Source organism: Stomoxys calcitrans, chromosome 2 (assembly GCF_963082655.1).
Source record: "Stomoxys calcitrans chromosome 2, idStoCalc2.1, whole genome shotgun sequence".
Taxonomy (NCBI): Eukaryota; Metazoa; Arthropoda; class Insecta; order Diptera; family Muscidae; genus Stomoxys; species Stomoxys calcitrans.
In genome coordinates this window covers 36,189,939-36,200,949 of record NC_081553.1, presented here as the reverse complement: position 1 = coordinate 36,200,949, position 11,011 = coordinate 36,189,939, and positions in this window count along the sequence as shown.

The window sequence follows — 11,011 nt, the reverse complement described above, 5'->3', positions numbered from 1 at the left end:
ATTTGAGGCCGATATTCCCATAGAGATTTTGGGAGTGGGAAGGCCCCTAAGGTGGTGATTGGTGGGTTTTGGGGGGTGGTGTGGAACCCCAGTGTGGACTTCCGAAAGTGGTTATGTATTTCGTGCTCTACTCCCAAAATACCTCTTATTTGAGTCCCATATTGCCATGATAGGTAAATATGTATGTCCGATTTAGAGGCTTTTTCGGGTGTGAGTTGGTCCCACGTAGCCTTGAAAAAAATGTAAGCATAGTGCTCTACTATCAAATACCATTTGTTTAAATCCAATATTGCCATAGGTGTAAGGAAAGTTTATGGGATGAAGCGTCCCCCAATCACTTGGCCTCAAAACTGGTTATCAAATTCGTTTTCTAATCTCAAATACTTTTTATTTGAGTCACATATTGCCGTGGTCGGTAAATTTGTACTCACTCTTTGGTGGTGTTTTGGGGAGGGGGCGTTGCCCCAAACACATGGTCCCACATCCGTATTTTACTCCCAAATACCTTTATTTGAGCCCTATGTTTTGATGGTCAGTAAATAATTGCTGTTTGCGGGGTGTTTTGGGGAAGGGGTAGACCCCCAGCAAATTTGTCTCGAAAGTGGGTATCAATTTCGTGCTCTACTCCCAAAAACCATTCATTTGACATGGTTGGTAAATATGTACAATGAAGGGGTGTTTTGGGTGGTACCCCAAACTCTAAGTCATGAAAATATTTCAGCATATTGCTGTACTCTAAAATGTCATTTATTTGATCTGCATATTGCCATTGTTCTCAAAGTTGGGTATCAAATTTGTTTTCCTATTGCAAAAGTCAGCAAATATGCCCAGTTTGGGGTACGGGCTCTAAAAACTATCAATATCGATCTCCACTCTCTTAAGGCCCAAATTGTCATGGTGAGCAAATACGTCGTATTTGGGTTTGTAATGGGGGATGGGGTGGCCACTCAGTAACTTGGCCCTGAAAATATGTATCAGATTCGTGTTCCATTCTAAAATACCTTTTCCTCTCCATATTGCAATGGTCAGCAAATACGCCCTTTCTTGGTGGTGTTATAGGGGTGGGGTGGAGCCGTAGACACTTTCCCGAATATTGATATCAGATTCGTGCTTTACTCCCAAAGACCTTTCATTTGAGCCCCATATTGCTATGGTCGTTAATTTGTACTCTTTGGGGGGTGGCAATAAAGAGCTCAAATAAAAGGTATAAGAGAGAGAAAGAGAGACTGGATAAACCATATGCTAAGGAACAGGTGGATAAATTGCGTGTCCCATGGCATAAATATAAGGGAGAAAGTGGCCACAGGGGGGCATTTTATCGCCACTCCTATGGGTGACAACCATAAATAACCTATTACGGATCCTGACTGAGGAGGGATTTGAACCCGTCTGGTTCTGCTAGTATCTAAATTTGGTCGTGGACCATACTCGGTTCGGTTATAGAGACCCTTGTGCTTCTCACTCTTCTTAATTTCAGTGAAAGCGGGTTAGGTTAGATTAGGTAGGTACTCTATATCAGGATATAGGCCTACGAGTTTATAACAGTTATATCTATAGTTCAAGTACAGCAAAACCGGTTAAAAGTGCAATTTTTAATGGGCTTAAGACCCCAAAGACTCGGGGTCGCCCCGGTAGACGAGTAGGTAGTGTGCTCGGATTTGCAGTGAGGGGTTGTGGGTTTGATTCCTAATAGAGGCTTGGTTTGTCGATATTGTGGTATCCCAATGGAATAAAATAGCCAAAATGGAATGCCAATCTAACATAACCGTATCTAAAGACTCTAAATTGACAGATCGGCCTATATGACAGCTATGCCTAAATATAGTTCGATCGGTACCATACTTGGAGAGGATGTTGAGGGAATGAACATACCGTTCGAAATTTAAGCAAATAAATGAGCCTTTTACGAACTTAAGACGCTAAATCGACGGTGGAGCATACCTGGCAATACTTTATCTGCTTTTCGACTCTCCGACACCGCCACCCACGTCGGAGCTGCAACGGCTGGTGAGGAAAGCAAAACAGACAGAAAAAGAGGTACTAATAGGGAGCGATGCGAACTCTCACCACATTTCGTGGGGTTGTACCGACACTAATAAGCGGGGCCAAGCATATGACTGGACTAGACCCAGAGGTCCAATGTTAACCCATAGAAGACTGAAATATGCCTGTTCACGGGGAAGACGAAGGTGGGCCAATTTAACGCACCACGTTTCCTCAATAAGACGATTTCGATATCTGACAAGGTTAAATACTTAGGTGTAAACTTGGACAGGAAACTGAATTGGAAGTGTCACATTAAAGAGCGTACTGACAAGGCTCACAGATGTTGGGCACTATGTAGACGGGCCGTTGGCTCGAAATGGAGTCTCAATCCGAGGATAGTCCACTGGCTCTACACGATTTCGATATCTGACAAGGTCAAATACTTAGGTGTTAACTTGGACAGGAAACTGAATTGGAAGTATCACATTAAGGAGCGCACTGAAAAGACTCACAGATGTTTGGCACTGTGTTGACTATGGCTCGAAATGGGGCCTGAATCCGAGGATAGTCCACTGGCTCTACAGGAGCGTGATTAGACCCATACTTATACGCCTCAGTAGTTTGGAGGACTGTTATGGAGAAAAAGTGCAACATAAGGACCATACAACAGGTTCAGAGAACATGTTGTCTTGGCATAGGCGGAGCGATGAAGACCACGCCCACTAGGGCACTGGAGACAATTCTAGATATCCGATCCATTGACATACAGATTAAGTGTGAGGCAGCCACTGCGGCTATGAGACTTAAGGCGATGGGAGAATGGATTGAGGATGGGAGCAGCTCATACCATCGCGGTATAATCGAGGCGACGATAGGAAACCTGGAAGTAAGGGAAAAGGTTTCCGATCGGATACCTAAGATGAACCTTAAAGTCGAGTGCAAGGCACTGCTGCCATCGGCACAGTCTTGGATTGACGGAACCCTAGTATTGCCATCTGGAAGACCATCTTACACGGATCAAAGCTAGAGGACAGAGTGGGCGTGGGGGTCTACATTGAGAACCCAGGGACCGAGATCTGTTTTAGACTGCCTGACCATAATACGGTCCTGTAGGTGAAGATCCGGGCGATCACAGAATGCGTGAGGAGGTGTGGTGCTAACGCGAGGACGTCAAGTGTGAACATCTTCACCGTCAGTACAATTGCCATAAGGGCAATAACAACCAGGACGGTAAGGTCACGAATAGTCTTGCAGTCTAAAAAGGAGATTAACGCCTTCTCTGAGGATCGCAAAATCCGCAACGTTTAGGTGCAGGGCCATAACGGAGTAAGGGGAAATGAAAGGGCAGACGATTTGCCGGTAAAGGCCAGAGGACTGCCGTCAATAAACTTGGTTATTCCGAAGCCTTTCGGGTTGACGCAGTCCGAGTTAGGGGAGTGGGCGACGAATGCGCATTCAACATTGTGGAACAGCGAAACGGTCGGTAGGACGGCGAAAATCCTATGGAGGGAGGGATCCAGATCGTGAGTGGATGGGGCTATTACTGAAAGGAAGTAAGAAGGAGATCAGTATAGCTTTTGGTATCATAATGGGACTCATAGGACTACGAGCTCACTTAGTCCTATCGGTGTGGCAAGTGATAGCATGTGTAGGGCATGCGGGGAAGATGAGACGTTGGAGCATTTCCTTTGTCATTGCCCGGCTTTCGCGTCTAACAGATAGCGGCACGTAGGTGGAGACACAATACCAGACATGAACCAACTTAGGGGAGTGGTATTGAAAACAATTAAGGATTTTGTAAGTAGCACGGAATTCCTAACTTAAAATTTTCTTTTTAGAGGTTACTTTATATTGGGTTGCCCAAAAAGTAATTGCGGATTTTTCATATAGTCGGCGTTGACAAATTTTTTCAACGGCTTGTGAATCTGTAATTGCATTCTTTCTTCTGTCTGTTATCAGCTGTTATTTTTAGCTTGCTTTAGAAAAAAAGTGTAAAAAAAAGTATATTTGATTAAAGTTCATTCTAAGTTTTATTAAAAATGCATTTACTTTTTTTTTTTAAATCCGCAATTACTTTTTGGGCAACCCAATAGTTTTTAGACCGCATGGATCTGAGCGGAATTTCAGCTTATTATCTTATTTTTACAAGGTTTTAGTGTGATTACAACAGACGGACAGAAAAGTCCAAAATTCAACTTTTGGAATATCAGAAAAGTCGATTTTCAATCTCACTGCCAACCCTTAGCGCGAATACGTTAAACGGCCCAACCTCGGTCTGACCTAAGATATATTTACAGGTAGTGGCAGTTACCCAACAACAAAATATTGAGTGCACTATCTGTCAAAATCAGTGATTAGTGCAACTCGGATTATGTGTATGTTTTTAGCTCACGTCATTTTTCGTTGTTTGTGTTTGTTATGGCTCTTAACTATAATAAACACACACAACCAAAACTCGTTGACAGATAGTGCACTTTGCGAAGAAAAATTGTTCTCAGCTGTTTACGGTACACTACCTGGTAATTATGCCATGGGTCTGACATAGCGGCGAAGGTTTGCGATGCTAGATCGTGGTTGTGGGCGGTACTTTTGTACTTCTTTAACCACAGTGATGAAACCGTAATTTTTTTGCACTTTGTTCAATTTTGTGCCAGTTTTCGTATCTGGAAAACTGGTGTAAACTTCATACTACAGAGGTGTCGCTCTGCGGTAAGCCTTTCGAACTCGGCAATAAAAAAGTATGTGCCTTATCGTTGAGTTTAAATTTGTAGAAGACAGCAGTAATTGATTTTAGAGAAGTATCCTCTTTATTCTTTAATGGAATGTTCATAAGCAAATGTGAATTTTTCGTATTTGAAAAAGGCAAATATTTTCTTTTAGAGTGTCTGCAGTGTACAACCAATTTCATTAAAAACAGTGTTTGAGTAAATTTATTAATGATTTTTTTTTTATACAAAACATTCAAGCAAAATGAATGGAATTTGACAACGTTTTAGGCCATCCTAATATCAATGGGCAGATAAACAACTTCTTCATCATTGTCAGTGTTGGCCGTTGGAACATGCTGATTAGATGTCTCAGGTTTAACCAAAGGCGCAGGGTTGCCTGCGGATGGCAAGGGATTAAAAATGGGTCCATTTCCATTGCTGTTAGAAGAAGTTCCATGTGGTGGCGCAATAAGAGGACTTGCAGTTTGTGATAGAAGAGTGTTTGAGCCCATAACCTGTTGATGGCCAAAAATATTTGCCAATATGGCCGGATCTATGGTGGGTTTAACATTGTCTTGACTTGATACACTTGGGTTATATGTCTGTCCAGGTGGTGTTTGCACAAATGGAACTTGTTGTCCTGGTGGTGTTTGCACAACTGGAACTTGTTGTCCTGGTGGTGTTTGCACAAATGGAACTTGTTGTCCTGGTGGCGTTTGCCCAAATGGATTTTGTTGTCCTGGTGGTGTTTGCACAAATGGAATTTGTTGTCCAGGTGGTTTTTGTCCAAATGGTCCCTGTTGCCCTGGGGGCAGTTGGGTAAATGGTGACGTCTGTTGATTGGGGATTCCCACCGTCTGCTGTTGCTGTGGAGGTACTTGAACAATTTGTATTTGAATGGGAGTAACTTGAATTTGTTGTTGCTGTTGTTTTTGTTGCTGCTGCTGTTGTTGCTGTTGTTGCTGTTGTTTTTGCTGCTGCTGCTGTTGATTCGGTCGATTGTTTTGTTGATTCTGGTTTTTATTAGCCGCGGGGTTTCTCGCATTATTGGGTCTGGCCTGCTGGTTGAGACGATTGTTTTGTTGCTGTTGCGGCCTTTGTACTCCCTGATTTTGATGCATTTGACCTTGGTTAGGTCTATGATTGCCATTTCCCTGGTTTTGCTTGTGTCCTTGCTGTTGATTTCGATTTGCATTTTGCCCTTGATTGGGTCTTGCATTTTGCCCTTGATTGGGTCTTGTATTTTGTTGATTTTGACCATTATGCGGCCTATTTTGGGCATTTTGATTTGGTCTATGTACCACACTTGAAGATGATGCACTGGATGTGGCAGTGGCAGTTGCTGTGCCACGATTGCCATGAGCATTGGCAGTGGCTGTGGCCACAGATACCACCACTGCCTGCCCTTGCACCTCACTGTGTGAGGTTTGCTCCAATAAGACAATGAGGACAATGGTCAAGTTAATTGATAACAATTTGAATTTCTTCATATTGTGTGTAAGCCAAGCGAACAGCAGCGTTGAGTTTTTAACACTTCTTTATGGTTTGAAAACAATGAATATACTAAAATTGTGATGCTATGCTGAGATTTTGGTAATCAAATTTATTTTTGTGGGTTTTTTGTTTGTTTTGAAATCTCCAAGAGAATAGAAAACTTATGTTTGAGAAGAGTATGGCAAATTGGGTGAAAAGAAATGTGTTTAACACATATGGGTCATTCCATGATGATGATGAGACATTAAAAAGCAAAATCTGCCACTAAAAGAACCTTAAATACCAACATGGATTCGTTAAAAAAATTACAAAAAATTAATAGCTCAGTTAACGTGAGGTTCATTTGGAGGTCCAGATCGATGAATGAATGGCTTCTGCAAATTTGCCCATGAACATTCCATTAGGGAACAGGGCCAAACTTCTCACATACCAATGAGTGCTGTCCGATTCAAGTTTAGGCATAATGATTAGAGACCTCTTTTTATAGCCGAGTCCGAATAGCAATTTAACATGACTTCTATGCATAGCAAAGTACCTCACAAAATTATTTTCGTCAGGATACGAACCCATGCGTTCAGCTTCATAGCCGACATGCTAACCTGAAACCGAAAAGTAACTCCTAAGAAATCTATTGCGGGAATTTCGTGCTGCTCATGAAACCTTTAATCGTTTTTCATTTTATGCCCTTAAGCTGTCTCACCTCAGAGGGTGTTATTATCGCTTCTGCTCCGGATCCTCGTAATGGACGATCTTCTTGATAGAGGATGGGTGTTAAAGTTTGTGCGAACGGGGGACTATCTGGCTATACTCACCACAGGGAATTTGTTGGACGCGGTTTCGGAGGTCTTGAATGGCGCACGTGGATGAGTTGCTACATGGGTGATGGGTTGCGGCCTGGGTATGACAACGGGGAAGCGTGCCAGCAGCACACTATCTATTCTGTTTACGCGTAGACAAAAGACACTTGTCTTTAGGCTAACAAATTTACAGGGGGTGACTTTAAATTATAGCAGTCGGCGATGTTTTTGGGGGTGAAATTGAACAGCAGACTGCATTGGTGACTGGAACATATTCAAGGATTACAAAGGCCTTCTCGTCATTTTATTCGTATCAGAAGCCCGTGGGGAGCAAGTGGGGTTTATGGCCCAGGATAATGTATTGGTGGTGCGGCCAGTCCTAGCCTACGGCTGCCACTTTTGTTGACCGGTGACGGTTTTTATGTCACATGTCTGCAACCTTAACAGGGCAGCTTTAAGTTAAGTGTCTGGGAGTGTTGGAACCATTGTGATTAAGTCATTAGAAGAAATGCTGGAAATTCAGGCTATAGACTTATTTATAAGGGAAAAAGCGAGAAAACTCTTCTCAGATTGTTGCTTGAATTGAATCGTGGGTCACGGGCGAGACACACACGCATATTAAATAGTACCATGACGGTCTCTCAGAAGGAGAGAGTCCTTCCTTCAGGCATTTGGATTAGTGGCTTTTGTATTTCTAGCTTCCGTGCAGGTAAAGTCATGCGAACAGCTGGGTACAATTTTTTTATTATTGTTTTGATTTTGCAGTAAATCCAAATGTCAAAGGCTTGATAGCCCAGTTGTGATTTTATTCGACATTTCATTTGCCCCTCAAGGCAGTTTCTTTGGGGTAGACTTTTGTTGTTGTGCTAATGACTCTACCTCTTAATTTTACCATGGATCCGAATCTATGTTCGCTCATTGGATCGATCGTACACCTAACGCGCTGTATGAAAAGTTATTAATTTGGTTCCTTAGTTATTGATCTGGAGACAACAATGTAGCTTTGTGACATATTTTAATTTAAAATCTGGAGCTGTTCACTACCATGTTTATTGACGCGGCGAAAACTATAGCCCCAACCCATAATCGGACATTATCTCTCAGAGGCTAAACCTAAGATATTTTCTTCCCTATCTTCACATTCTTATAACGATTTTATGGGTCAATTATGGATGACAACCTTAGGTCAATTGCGTTGATAAATTTGTATTACGGATGGCAACTTTCAACTGAAGTTGCCAATGTCAGTTGCTGAAAATGGGATTTTTCGGCAACCACTTTTTTGTAGTTGCTCTGTTGTTTTTATACCCACCACCGTAGGATAGGGGGTTTATTCATTTAGTCATTCCGTTTGCAACACATCGAAATATCAATTTCCGACTCTACAAAGTATATAAATTTCGGATCGTCGTAAAATTCTAAAACGATTTAACGATGTGTGTGTGTGATGCCGTCTGTCCGTCCGTCTGTTGTAATCACTCAACAGCCTTCAACATTTGAGATAATGGGCTGAAATTTGGCACATATACGTCTTTTTGGTGCACGCTGGTTAAGTTCTTGAACGGGCCAAATCGGACCATATTTGGATATATGTAGCTGCTATATAGACCGATCTGCCGATAAAGGGTCTGATGCCCATAAATGCTTTACTTTTTATCCGATTTTACAGAAATTTGAAACAGTGGGTTATTTTCAGCCCCCCGACATCTGACCCAAATATGGTTCAGTGGGTTATTTTAAGCCTTCCGACATCTGACCTAAATATGGTTTAGATCGGCCTATAAATAGATATATTGGGATGCCCAAAAAGTAATTGCGGATATTTCATATAGTCGGCGTTGACAAATTTGTTCACAGCTTGTGACTCTGTCATTGCATTCTTTCTTCTATCAGTTATCAGCTGTTACTTTTAGCTTGCTTTAGAAAAAAAGTGTAAAAAAAGTATATTTGATTAAAGTTCATTTCAAGTTTTATTAAAAATGCATTTACTTCCTTTTAAAAAAATCCGCAATTACTTTTTGGGCAACCCAATAGCTGTCACATAGACCGATTTCCCGATAAAGGGCCTAATGACTTTTAATGCTTTATTTTTTAACCGATTTGGCTGAAATATGAAACAACGAGTAGTTTTAGGCCTCCCAAAATAGGATCCAAATATGGTTGAGATCGGACTATATTTCGATATAGCTGCCATATAGACCGATAAAGGGTCTGAAGCACATAAAAGCTTTATGTTTTATCCAATTTCGCTGAAATTTGAAACAATTAGTAGATCTAGGCCTCCCACCATTCGACTCAAAAATGTTTCAGAACTTAGATATAGCTGTCATATAGACCGGTCTCCTGATATAGGGTCTGAAGCCCATAATAGCTTTATTTTTTAACCGATTTCGCTGAAACTAGAAACAATGAGTAGTTTTAGGCCACCCAACATTGGACCCAAATATGTTCCAGATTGGACTATATTTAGATATATCTGTCATATAGACCGATCTGCCGATCTGAAGCAGTGCATTTTTTTAAGCCTTTCGACATCTGTGCTAAATACTGTTCATATCGATCTATATTTAGATATATGTAGCTGCCATATATACCAATCTGCCGATAAAGGGTCCGAAGCCCATAAAAGCTTTTTTTATTACCAGATTTTGCTAAAATTTGAAACAGTGTGTTGTTAGCCTCCCAATATCCGACCTTAATATGGTTCAAATCGGGCTATATTAAGATATAGCTGTCATATAGACCGATGTTCCGATAAAGGGTCTGAAGCCAATAAAAGCTCTATTTTTTCATCCGATTTTGTTGAAATTTTAAATAGTGAGTTGATTTTAACCTTCGGACATCCGCCCAAATATGGGACTATATAGATTTAGCTGTCATTTAAACCTATCTTCCAATTTAGGATCTTAATCCCATAAAATGAACATTTATTGTCTGAAAATGTTACTTGTATATGAGTTCTCGGGACCTGAATAAAATATGATCGAGACCATCCACTATATAATAAAATAGGATGATTATTATATCTTTGTTTAATTTAGTACATATCGGTCCAGATTTGGTTATAGGTGCCATATAGAACGATCTCTCGATTTAAAGTCTTGGCCCTATAAAAAGTGCATTTATTATCCGATTTTGTTGACATTTTACGCAGTGAGTTATGTTGGGCTTTTTTAAAGACTGTAGCGTGATTACAACAGATAAACGGACATGGCTAGATCGTCTTAGATTTTTACGCTGATCAAGAATATATTGGGTTGCCCAAAAAGTAATTGCGGATTTTTTTAAAGAAAGTAAATGCATTTTTAATAAAACTTAGAATGAACTTTAATCAAATATACTTTTTTACACGTTTTTTTTTTCTAAAGTAAGCTAAAAGTAACAGCTGATAACTGACAGAAGAAAGAATGCAATTACAGAGTCACAAGCTGTGAAAAAATTTGTCAACGCCGACTATATGAAAAATCCGCAATTACTTTTTGGGCAACCCAATATATATTTAATAGGGTCGGAAATGGATTTTTCGATGTGTTGCAAAAGGAATGACAAAATGAATATACTCCCATCCTTCGGTGGTGGGTATAAAAAATAATTGAATATAATAATATAAAATAGAATTAAATAGTACAACATATTACTTACCTGGTGCGTTAATATCATCTACTTCCTCCTTCCATGCTGCCTTAATTGCATTCCTGTTCGAATGCAATCTGTGGGGTTTATATGCTCACGCTTCATTTCCTCTGTAAACTTATATTCCTTTTTTGGCATATAATAAATAAAAAAGACCCTATTAACACCAACAGAACTTACAACAAAAATAATGCCGCCGATGGTTACCATATGGTTTCAAGTGTTGCCAATGCCATCTTTTTGTAATTTTCCTCACTATTAATAGAGTAGTGCTTTTTCACCTATTTTCCTCCAGCGTTTCGCCGAAGTTTTTTTATATGGAGTTTGACAGCATTCCGCCTGAAAAGCTGAACAGAATACTCAGTTTAAAACAACGCCGACGAAATGTTGGCT